The 12,957-nt window shown below is 36.7% G+C and overlaps 1 protein-coding gene across 5 annotated transcripts in view; it reads left to right on the top strand.

The window, feature by feature from the left end:
• The first annotated feature begins 669 nt into the window (after nt 1–669).
• LOC106883844 (uncharacterized) overlaps nt 670–12,957 on the top strand; it is a 158,351-nt gene continuing 146,063 nt past the window's right edge. Inside the window, exon 1 of one of the 5 annotated variants that reach the window (XR_016237626.1) lies at nt 670–3,618. The gene's annotated coding sequence lies outside the window, so the exon portion shown is untranslated. The remainder of the gene's footprint in view (nt 3,619–12,957) is intronic. The other 4 variants (XR_016237627.1, XM_052975172.2, XR_008266375.2 and 1 more) reach the window with 4 other exon arrangements.

Genomic DNA, 12,957 nt, shown 5'->3' with positions numbered 1-12,957 from the left:
TGTTTGAGCTCTTAAGTATATTAATTTGTCCCTGTTGGAGAACTGAGAAAGTGCCTCAAGACTGGGTGGATGCTATTTCACTCTCCTTGTATAAATTGGGGCCAAAGGATCTGTGTGATAATTTTCATGGGATTTTGCTGTTGTCTGTGGTTGGAAAGGTACATGCCCGCATTTTGTTAGAACATTTAAATACCTTTATAGTACCAAATATAATGTCTGAGTCTCAGTGTGGTTTTTGTTCTTCCAGGGGCACAGCCGATTGTATCTTTACTGTTAGACAATTACAAGAAAAGTGCATTGAATGGAATCTTGCTCTATACCATTACTTTGTTGATTTAGCAAAGCATTCGATACTCTTAATCGAAGTGTTCTGTGGCTAATTCTAAGGAAAATAGGTTGCCCAGAAAAATTTGTAAACATGGTCAGGGCTTTGCATCAAGATATGAAAGTTAGAATTAATTTTGGTGATAGGCTCTCTGAATCTTTTGCTGTGGAAAATGGAGTAAAGCAAGGAGACCTTGATGCACCCACCCTCTTTGCAATATACTTTGCATATATAGACATGTTCATATATACTGAAATGATAAACTTCTGGAAAGTTTTACAAATTTTTACAGTTCCAGTGATGGATCTGTAGTCTTTGAATCAGCTTTCTCCTTTCTGATTTTGAGAAACCTAATTTCTCAAGATTGGTATTTAAGTAGTGTGTTACATATCCCAGTGCCCAATAATTACAGGTATAAACCTGAACTTGTAATCTGTATAGAGTCAATAGTTCAGCGTAAGTATTCTATTTTTCACTGATCTTCAGCTTTATGTTAACATCCGCTAGGCAGCTGATTTCCGCAACTGTATACATTTTCTCTTCTCTATCCCAAATCTTTATATAAGGTCTATTGTGTTTGCATTTTACTGAGGTTTCTACTGGGATATTTCACCAGTACTCCTTTTTATTATGAGTGGCTATAGCTTCCACCATACTGTGGGTTCTTATTTCTTTGTCCTCAGGGTTATCTTTTTCAACAGATCTGTGTCTTAGCTACATCATGTCTCATCAGTAGATAATACCATAATAATATTTTTGGACAACTGCTTATGATATGGGTGATATCTTTAGTATTAACTCCATAAAGTCTGCATTGGTTATCACATTTTACTGCTTTTCCTGCATCTCTGTCCTTTTTGTGCATCAGGTATTTGATTGATATTTCCTCTTCCTAGATTGTATATACATACCCTTCAAAGTGGGAGATAGTAATCCGGTTGTTGGTCCATGATCAATTACTTTGGTGATCAATGTTACTATCTGGTCTGAGCTTTCTATTAACATATCTATGCATGGTCTTCTGCCCATATATGCTCATCCTTTTATCTGATGATGTGTTGTGGTAGAATTGTGCGACTTCTTTGGGCATGTATTTAAGGTTATCAGATAAGGAATGTTGCTCAAGGAGCTGCCTTTCATGTCTTTGTTGTTATCAACCTGATATATGCAAACTTGGTCAAGGGATGTACTTCAACACTTGGTGGTTAAAAAATGTTGCCAAAGGGATATGTTATGACATTCAAAGGTATTGGATCGTGTTAAGCCTCAGCCGCCTTGTTTTCATTTTAGGTAGAGGCAGTCTACGTCACTGTTTATGTGGAAATTATGTGTGCATGTTAGTATTTTCAAAGTTTTCTCATCAATGGCTCAGATTTTTTCAAACATCCAATAATGAAGTCCAAATGTTAGTATAAGTACTGTCACTGCAAACACATTGTGTGCCACTGTTTTATTGAATGCAGAGAGTTCCGAGGTCTAAATTTTCTTTATCCAACTGTAATATTCTTTAATGACACATGTTTTGTTACAGTTGCCATTGTAAGATATGTTTTCATCCACCTGTAACATTCCTCATCAAATATAAGGGAAACAGTCAAGTCATTGATGGAGATGTTGCTAGGCTGGTTTACAGTTTTCCCCTGTTTCACAACCATATAACAACATTTCTCCTGAGCAAACTCCAACCGTATAGCCTTTGAGAATGTTGTAACCAGGTCAAGGCTCTTTTTCATCTTATACATATTCTTTGCATAAAGTTTCAAGTCCACAAAGAAACAGTGTGTAATTTTGGGATTTCTGTTTCCTTGTAAACCAGTGAGATACCCTTTAGACTTCCTTAATATGAATGACAAGGGGTTTACAGAAAGTATAAACAGTATCACAGAGAAGTTGTCCCCTTGGAACATGCCTCTGCGATACTATATTCTATCAGTGATAATACAGTCACTCTTTGTGTTTAATTTGAAGATGGTGACCAGATGGGGAATAGAGTCAGAGGCTTTCTTGTAGTCTAGCCACATTGAAACTAAATTCTTTTTATGCTCCTGCACCTCTGACATCACAGTTTTATTGATAAAAAATTGCTCGGCACATCCCCAGACTCCCTTCTTCCCAGCTGCTTGTTCTGCTGTGAGGATATTATTGGTTTCACAATGATCATGGAGAAAGAGGTTTAAGCATGCTGTATATATCTTATACATTAAGTTCTGGCATGCAGTTGGCAGGTAGTTTTTTGCCATGTGGGTGGTTCTGCATTTGAGGATCAATTTTGTCTCTGCCAGAGCTAACCAGTGTGGTATGCTACTGATCTAATTGAGAGCTTGCTGGTACAAGCTGATAAAATATGGTCATGCATGCATGTATGTATGTATGTATGCATGTATATATACATACATACGCGCAGAATTGTATGTTTTGTTTTATGTATGTCTTCTCATGCATATACTTGCATATCTAGACATGCTCATATATACTTAAAGGATAAAGTTCAGGAAAGTTTTACAGATTTCTTACAGTTCCAGTGATGGATTGGATCTACAGTCTTCAAATCAGCTTTCTCCTTCCTGGTTTTGAGAAACCTAATTTCTCAAGATTTGTATTTAATCAGTGTGTCACATACTCCAGTGCTCCAATAATTACCTGAACTTGTAATCTAGATAGAATAACTGCAGATTTCTCAATAGTTCAGTGCAGGTATTCTTTTTTTCACTGTTAACATCCGCTGGGCAGCTGATTTCTACAACTGTACTCAGTTTCACTTCTCTATCCCAAATCTTTATATTAGGTCTATTGTGTTTATATTTTATTGAGGTTTTCACTGGGTCATTCTACTAGTATGTACGTATATGTGCGCATGCACGTCCATGCGTATACACGCACAGAGATCAACAACTGACACGTCTAAAGACATTCTCACATGCAGACGCGACACGCTAGTACACGTAAATAAACAACAAACTGAAACTATACAATAAATGGAATTCTACGCAGAAAAGAAAAGCAGAAACAAACGTCTTTTAAACAATTCCTTATAACCAAATTCTCAAGTCTGTTGCCATCCGGGACCTAGAGATATATGAAATGAGGAAAAATATTGAAAAATGACAGTAGATCAATTCTTCATGCCTTTGTCAGCAAGTTTTAGTGTCCTTTACGTCAATCCGTGAGAGGGTGTGGCTGTAAATGGTACTTGATTTCCAGAGAAACTATTTTTAGAATCACCGTTCCGGCATTCGAGTCATTTGTGCGCACGCGCAGCACTATTTTTCCTTCCTTTGCTGCACTTCAAAGTGGTAAGTGACTTTGAATTTAGTCAATTCTGTTCATGCATTCTCATTGTTTTTTTTTTTTTTTTAATTTTTATACATGTATTAATGCTGGCAGTAAACTTACTTGCTCCGAGGAAGTGTTATTGTGTACTTTTGGGGATGGATGAACGAATCTGGCTTAAGTGAATATTCCCACCCGCCTCCTACACCTGCTTTCGACCGCTGTAGAACGAAGATATCCTTCTCGTGTTGATTTTCTCACCCTGCCCTGATGTCTAAGTGTCTATCCCTCAGTCTATCTCTTCCCATATCTCCGTATTTCTGATTTTTCTTCAACCCTAAACAAACACTGAATTTCTATTTGAGAAAGTGATTTTCTTTATGTCATTCTGCTACCTTCTTGTGATTTCTTCGTAATTTAGCGAGTCCATTCTCAGAGACCTTAGAACTTTTATGGTTTTTAACGCAGTTTCTACATTTCCTATCATGCTTCACTTCTAAACCTCAATAATCTCTCCTGTCCACAATTATTCATTTTGCTCCTACCACGAAGACAAATATAAGATGCAATTATGGTCACAAGTAGCAGTGACTACAAATATAAAACAAAACGAGAAAAAAAATGGCAAACATAGACAGAACAAAGTAAACTAAAAAGAAAAAGTCATAAAAACAAAACAAAAGACAACAGGATCGGATGCGAAATGGCAGATTCAGGACGATCCACAACAGAGAGGGTGGGACTGGTGGTTTAAATGAATACGGTGATCCCTCCCATCGGTCGAGTGGAGAAAAATAAACGATGACAACAAATAGTTTCATACTGTCGGACACGCAATCACGCATCGTGCATATATACATTCACCGCACGTTCACACACATACGCACACTCGCACACACACACACACACACACAGCAGGTATGAACATAGAACCAAGTGTCAACAAATAAAACAAAAGAACTTCCTCTATCACTGCCTTTCTTTCGAACTTTCTTCTTCTAATTCCTTTTTACCTTCTTTCTTTTCTTCTAGATTCCTTTTCCTTCACATCGTACGGGTCCTAATCCCTAAAAAAAACCAACAATAAAAAAAAAGAGAAAAATAATTCTCTGCCGTAGAATATAATTCTTCTAATGGGATGCAAGTTCAACGTTTATTCTTGACGCTCTTGAGAGACAAATGTCACGTTATCACTTGACCTGCCAAATTCCTTTAAATCACGCCCTTCCTTAAAAATAAAGGAACACATTGGACGCGCTAGTCGTACATTATGTATGTATATGACAGAATGGTCACGCCTGGAATGCCTTTGTTTTAGCTCTGCACAAACAAGGCTGACTTAGGAGCTAAATATCATAACAAACTCCAACACACACGCACCAGCGCACGCGCGATTTTGTAAAAATCTCAACAAAATCAACAATACATTCTTTTTACGAGATTTTATTTCTGCCCCACCCCCTCTCAACATTTTTAGAATGCCATTTTATCTGCTTTCCTTCGTTTTCTGCAAGCGTTGTTGTTGCTGCTGCTGTTTTTCTTTTAACAATAAAGAGATGAAAATAATCAATTTTTGCTGAGGTTGACAGACGATTCCTCTCACACCAAATACATCAGTTGCTGAGTTTACTTGGATGATAGCTTCATTGATAGCTTCGGCTCTCGGTGATTTCATAATTTATCCTATCCATACACATACATCTTGCTGACTCCTTTCAAAATTGGCCTACTGATAATTTATTTTTTTCAAATTGTGTATTTGTAAATAGATATGTGTATATTATGTATGTATATGTCTGTGTGTACACGTGCAATATATATATATATATATATATATACACACACACACACACACACACACACACACACACATATATATATATATAGTTACAAATATATTTTTACCAGAAATATTAAAGTGAATGAGAGCAATTCATATTTGTTTATAATTTCAGTTTTTTAAATAAATTTTAACTATCAATTACTATTAAAAATAATGATGTTGCTGTTTTCATTTTCTTCTAATATTTAATTTGCTTGAATTTTATTGTTATATATGACCCCCCCCCCCACACACACATTTACTTCACTACCAAATTATTTATATGCTGTGATTTTTGAGGCATTAATACTGCCTTCATGTGCTGTGATTCTTGAGGCACAATAAGAAAGATAGCTAATAGTGTGTTTCTTTTTGTGCCTCTAATCTATTGTTAGTAACATTATTGATCTTAATTAGATGACTTCTCCAATGAGAAGATTAAATTTTGTGCTGTTAATCATGAAGATAATATTAAATTCTCCAAATTGTATTTCTAAATTTTCACCTTACTCATATTACAGTTATATTGATAAGTGTCTAAACCTCATTATCTATCTATCTACACATATCTGTATATTTATCACCTATCTGTCAATATTTTACAAGCAAAACAACTTTCACTAACACACACACATTATATTAAATTGCTGTGTTGTAAGAAGCTTGCTTTCCAGCCACATGGTTCTGGGTTCAGTACCACTGCATAGCATCTTGTGCAAGTGTCTTCTACCATAGCCTCAGGCTGACTAAAGCCTTATGTGTGGATTTCCTAGATGGAAACTGAAAGAAGCACGTCGTATATGTATGTATGTGTGTGTGTGTCTGTGTTCCCTCCCCCCGACTGCTTGATAACCAGTGTTGATTTGTTTACATCCCTGTAACTTAGTGATTTGGCAAAACTTAACTCTAAAACATCATGGGTCGATTTATTCAACTAAAAATTCCTCAAAGTGGAATGACAGGAACAAGTAAGACATAAAACAATATGTATACTTTCTTTTAGTTGTTTCAATCATTTGATTGCAGCCATGCTGGAGCACCACCTTTAGTTGAGCAAATTGACCCCAGGACTTATTTTTTCTAAGCCTAGTACTTATTCTATCGGTCTCTTTTGCTGAACTGCTAAGTTATGGGGACGTAAACACACCAGCATAAGTTGTCAAGCAATGATGAGGGAGGGACAAACACAGACACACACACACACACATATATATATATATACATATGATGGGCTTCTTTCAGTTTCCATCTATCAAATCCACTCACAAGGCTTTGGTCGGCCTGAGGCTACAGTAGAAGACATTAGCTCAAGGTGCCATGCAGTGGGACTGAACCTGGAACCATGTGATTAGTAAGCAAGCTACTTACCACATGTAATGTAATATATATGTGTATATATATATATATATATATATATATATATATATATATATATATATATAATTAAAGATGGCTATGGCTGGTCTTTGTGGGGTTACCCTGAGTTTCACATCCATAAAGCACTTAGCTTTATGACATTTCTTCCGACCCTAATGGCCGGTGGTCTATAACCTCTCTATAAAGTAGATGGAGAAAAGACCTTGTAGCTATTTGTTGACCTCTCAGACGAAGGGTTAAGTGCGAGGGATTGTCTCCCTTAGACTGCTATCTGTAGTAAATGTGGTTAGCTTGTGGGTTCCAGGACTTCAGTTGGAATCTCTTGAAGTGTACATATAATGTGAGGAGGTACCCAAAAGAAACCTGAATTTTGCAATATTATTTCATTCACTTAGTTTTACATGTTTACACTTTTATTGCTTTCAAAGTATTCTCCATTTGAAGCAATGCATCAGTTCTGATGCATTTTCTATAGTTCGAAACAGTCCTGGAACTCTGCAAAGTGACGCCTTTTAACGCCTCTGTTGTTTTTCTCTTCACCTCTTCCATATCTGCAAAACGTTTTCCTTTAAGAACGTTTTACATTCGAGGTAACAAAACAAATGCACAGGGAGCAAAATCGAGTGAATAAGGAGGGTGGGTAAGCAGGGTCATATATTCAGTCAAGACTGTTTTTGATCTGTGAGCAAACAAGGCACAAATTTTGCTGCAACTGTTTTCATTTGCAATTCTATACTCAAAATACGTTTGTAGGTGTTCCAGGACACACCAGTTAGATCAACTTGTTCGTCAATTGTTTGGCGATGGCCCTCTAAGATCAATTCATGCATTTTCGTGATGTTTTCATTCATGTGTGTGTGTGGTGGGGGGGGGGGGGTGATGGTTGCTCTGAATGTGGTTTGTCTTCAAGCGACAAGTGACCATTCCTAAAGCATGAAAACCACTTGTAAACTTGTGTTTTGCTCATGGCAGCATCCTTGTAAGCTGTTTAAAGCATGGCAACTGTTTCATCCATTGTTTTCCCCAGCAGAAAACAAAATTCAGTGGAAGCATACTGTTCCTTTCTTTCAGCCATTGCAAGAATCAATGAACAAGGGAGAAGCACTGCAAAACAAAGATGTACCATGTGACAGTACGACTTCATCTGATGGTGCTGGTTGGTAGACTGATGCCTGAGGGTTGCATCAAATGACTTCTAGTTGTAGAATGGGCTTTTCCCACAGAGAACATTTCTGGTTACTTTTGGGTATCTCTTTGTATTCCCTAGGCTTTACACAGCACTTTACACAGTCACATAGGCATGGATGCATATTCAACAGACACAACCTAAGTGTTTCTTTTACCTATGTCCCCAATATTAAGAGTATTTTAGTTAGCACCCCTAGATGATGAGCAGAGGTGGGATGCTCATGCAGGGACTACAGCAGATACTCAGTGAGGCCAATGTGAAACCAAAGGGGTTGTTTATGAAGCTGAGGTGATATCTGGCCCTAATGGCAGCAGCAGCTGTCCCTACTACTACTACTACTACTACTACTACTACAATAGCAGGAATGCTAATAATAATAACAATAACAGCAGCCATCACCAATATAGCATCGATAACAGCTCCAGCAGTAATGACAAAGACTATAGCAGCACCAACACTGCCACCAATGATATCCCCTACATCAGCTTTAACGATGTCAACACCAGCAACAGCAGAAGTAGCAGTGTCAATATCAACAGACACAGCATTGCCAGCAGCAAAATCTGAAGATACATCAGATGTTCCAGAAGTACCTTCAAACAGTGTCTTTCCAACCACAGGTCCTTGTTCAGGATCCTGCAGAGATGATATGCCACATCCTTGGCCAGTCACATGTGGCACCTGAAGGATGAAGGAGCTCTGCATGTAATCTCATGGAAGTTCCTAGAAGAACCAGGCCCCTACATCAATGGGAGCAAGAGTTGCAAGCTATGCATAGCTGAGCAGGCGAAAATATTAAAGCTTTGACCTGGGGAACGTCTTAAATTCTAGGATGGAAACCTTCAGACCCTGCTTACACTTCAGGAGATTCTCACTGAAGTCCTGGAACCCACAAGTGCACTGCATCGGCTACAGATAGTGGTGCAAGGGAAATAATCCCTTACACTTAACCCTTCATCCAAGTGGTCAACATATAGCTATGTCTTTTCTCCCTCCACTTTGTGGAGAGATTATAGACCACAAGCCATTAAGGTCGGAAGAAATGCTATAAAGTTAAGCGCTTTATGGACATGAAACCTAGAGAAACTCCATAATTGAAATTTACAGAAAAGATGAAGACAGGTGTATGAACAACAAACAGGTGTATTAGTTTGACTCTGGGGAAAGTGAGAAAGTCTTTTACATTTCAAACCTACGCTCTTCAACAGAAAGGAATAAGAGAAAATAAACAGAGAGAGAATAAAAAAACTTGTGGATTTAGCAGTCAAGCATGGCGACTGGTTGGGGAAAAAAGGTTTGAAAGGAGAGGTTGAAAGAAGGGGAGATAATAAAGCATTGGTGATCCCAAAACGAAGGTGCATGTGTGTGTGTGTGTGTATGTGAGAATGTGTGTGTGTGTGGTTAGGGGCTAGTGACTTGATGTGTGTGGATGTGTGCGTAAGAGCGTACATCTAGTGTGTGGGTATGTAGGTGTGTAGATGATGGTGTGAGGGTGTGCAGATGATGACGTATAGTGTGGGTGCTGAGAAGTGGTCAGTGCTAGTGTGTGGAGGGATGTAGGGATGTTGGGGTATGGGCTAAAGCCATCTTTATCTAATTACACAACTGCTGTATCACTTAGAGTGTGCTTCTCTTTCAGATTTATGATTTACTGACAATGTGTGTGTGTGTGTGTGTATATATATATATATATATATATACTAGCTGACCCTATGCCATAAAAAATGACAGCTAATTGTAATATTTTATATATAAAACAGGTACAAAAAGGTGAAAAAGAAATCAGTGCTTCAACTGTGTGAGCATGTGTGCATTTGTGCATATGTATACATTTATATGTATGAGTAGCACAGTGAACACAATTTTCTGTACTTTGTGACAGCCCACTTCCTTCCTTTTTAAGTGTATCTGTTTATATATATGTGTATGTATAAATGCATGTGTCTGAAATTCTATTTTCTACGTATCTTTCTAAAAAACATACACAAACACATGTGCACTTACTCAAATATATGAATATATTTTACACAAACACACACAAATAAACATTCACATTCCTCCCTTTTACATGCACACACATATACTCACACAGCGTTGAAGTTTAATTTTTGTTTCACTGTTAACTTTTCACCATCCCACTTCCATCGGTAGATCACCCCTTCCTTTCTCATTCATATGTTGTGACAGATATACACAAGAGTATTATTATAGTAGATTATTATAGTAGAAGATACACAATGCTCTCTTTACCACTTCCTCTCTCTCATTGCTATTACTTTCTCTCTCCCCCTCTCAGTCATGGCTATTACTTTCACTACTTCTTCACCAAATTACTATTTTCTCCTTTCTCTTCACCATTCACTCCTACTGCATGATTTTGGACAAATATATATATATATATATATATATAAACACTATGTTCATTATTATATTAGAAGATAATATAAATGTCTGTAATTCACAGCAAAAGTATTAAGGCCACTCCCACTTGGTGAAAAAGCTTGGCCTGCCAGAGTTGTATGCCAGTGCCATGTAAAAAGCATACATGTTGATGCATGTATAAGTGCTAATGTGGTGCCATATTAAAAACACCCAGCACACACTGTAAAGTGGCTGGAGTTAAGAAGGGCATCCAGTTATAGAAACCAAACCAAATCAAACTGGAACCTGGTGTGCTCTCCAGCCTGCTAGCTCTGGTTAAATTGTCTAACCCATTCCAGCATGGAAAACAGATATTAAGGGATGATGATATATATATATTATAATACATATATCTTCTTATGTGCCCTTTTAAGCCTAGCCAGGCTCATGGGCCTGATTTCCTGGTTTCTATGGCGTATGTGTTCCCTACCAGCTGGATGGGATGCCAGTCCTTCTCAGCTTTACTCAAGAAACAAAAAGGAAGAGTGAGAGAAAGTTGGGGCGAAAGAATACAACAGGGGTCGCCACCATCCCTGCTGGAGTCTCGTGGAGCTTTACATGTTTTTGCTCAATAAACACACACAATGCCCGGGCTGGGAATCGAAACTACGGTCCTCTGACTGCAAGTCCGCTGCCCTAACCACTGGGCCATTGTGTTTCCACATAATATATATATATTATTTTATTTAAAAGAGTTCCAACTCTCTCTGTTTTTTATGTTTTATTTATATTCTTGTAAAATTAATGTGGGATATAGAATATGGAATATATAATATATAATATAAAAATAGATGGTAAAATGAAATGAAGTATTGAATGTCTTATTGAATATATGAAATATTAAGTATTCAATATGCAGAATTAAATATATAAAGGCTAATACGTATTTTCATACCTAGTGGTATTCATCAAGGCCTTCGTCTGACGGACTGTAACAGACTGTTACAGTCTGTCAGACGAAGGCCTTGATGAATACCACTAGGTATGAAAATACGTATTAGCCTTTATATATTTAATTCTGTATATTGAATACTTAATATTTCATATATTCAATAAGACATTCAATACTTCATTTCATTTTACCATCTGTTTTTTATATTATCTATACTATAAATTGCAGTGTTCTTGGTTGATTTGATTGATTGAGTGTCAGCAAATTCACTCGAGAACGGTGCAGTGGAATCGCGTGAAATTCAGCACAGAGCGGCAGCATGGACCGCTCATGTTCAGGAGATTTTTATTGCCCTCCAACTCCCATGGTTACCGAGATAATCGATTACTACTTTTTAAAATAGGAATATCCCATTCAAAGTGGGGGAGGGCGATTTTGTTGTCTTTCCCATGCGTGAAATTTTACGAAAAACCAGCACAATAAGGATTTTTTTTTTCCAAGTAATGTGGCTGGGTTTGTTATTCGAAAATTTTAATCAGAGGCACAGAAAAAAAATCATTTATATTTTTTGTGCATTAAAAAAGAAAAAGCTATAGCTTACGCTCTTTCTAATTACTATGTTTTTTTTAACTTCAGTTACAAATGTCTTCAAACGTCGACATTCAAACAGCTTTTCCATATTGAGACAAACGGACTCTGCACAATTGTATCCACCCGGGAACGCATTTTCAATAATTGAAATTCACAATTCTAATCAGTGTACATGAACGTCCAACCTATGATTGATGTTGAACAGTTTCGATTCACATTCTTGTGTCGCCAATACAACAACCGCACTACCATATATTTTTCTTTTAAGGCGAGGTTATACCACAAATAAGGTTCCGTGACTACATGGGGCTATGGGTACACACGTGAAGTTAGTTTTACAATATCGACCCGCAAAATCCTTAGCATCGTATTGTTTTTGGGTTGTTCTTACTTTTTGTTTTTTTTTATTTTTAGTTCTTTTTATTATTCAAAATATACATAGGAAATAGCCTTTAACCAAATCCACCACACTGCCCGAGTGAAACCGGGAAAAACAGCTAGTATATTATATATTCCATATTCTATATCCCACATTAATTTTACAAGAATATAAATAAAACAAAAAACAGACAGACTTGGAACTTCTTTTAAATAAAATAACATATTCCTGTATACACGATCATACAAAACCCTTTTTTTGTATTTATTTTTATTCACACACACACACACACACACACACACACACACACATATATATATATAATATGCATATATAATATATATAATATATATATATATAATATATATATAATATATATATAATATATATATAATATGTATATATAATATATATAATATATATATATATATATATATATATATATATATATAATATAAACTAGCAGTATAACCCGACCTTGTCTGGGTGTGACTTATTACGCCATCTATGATAAGTCTTGCTAGGTGAAAATCAACTAAAAAAGGAAACCTTACAACGAAAAACCCTTATGATGTAAATATGTTCATAATTCAAAAGACGATGAAATTAATAGGGAAAATCTGAAGGCTGTTTTGCTTAAAATTATTAAGCGTACGTAAATTTCATCCGTCTAATTGGCTATAGAAATGCT

The sequence above is a fragment of the Octopus bimaculoides genome, chromosome 20 (assembly GCF_046866305.1).
Source record: "Octopus bimaculoides isolate indiv1 chromosome 20, ASM4686630v1, whole genome shotgun sequence".
NCBI lineage: Eukaryota > Metazoa > Mollusca > Cephalopoda > Octopoda > Octopodidae > Octopus > Octopus bimaculoides.
This window is presented reverse-complemented; position numbering and strand designations above follow the sequence as displayed.